We start from the raw sequence: 336 nt of genomic DNA, 5'->3' as shown, positions 1-336 counted from the left end.
GTTGTATGTTTACATATTATTTTTTAAAAATAAAAATGTAAAATGGTAATCTTACATATGTTTAATGTAGTATTTCCATTTTTTATGTTGTATGTTTACATATATTTATTATTTTCGAAATTATATATAATGTTTTTTTGTTGTTTTTTTATAAAACGGTAATCTTACATTATGGAGATAAGCCGTCTTTTTTTAAGTGAAAATTGGTAATTTTACATATGTTTAATGTAGTTTTTCAATTTTTTATGCTGTATGTTTACATATTATTTATAATTTTCAAAAATTAGTAATATTAAAATGTAAAACTATATTTTATGCCACGTGTCATCTTTCGGG

This window comes from Brassica oleracea, chromosome C2 (assembly GCF_000695525.1).
Source record: "Brassica oleracea var. oleracea cultivar TO1000 chromosome C2, BOL, whole genome shotgun sequence".
In the NCBI taxonomy this organism is placed as follows: Eukaryota; Viridiplantae; Streptophyta; class Magnoliopsida; order Brassicales; family Brassicaceae; genus Brassica; species Brassica oleracea.
Note: the sequence above shows the minus strand (reverse complement) of the source record.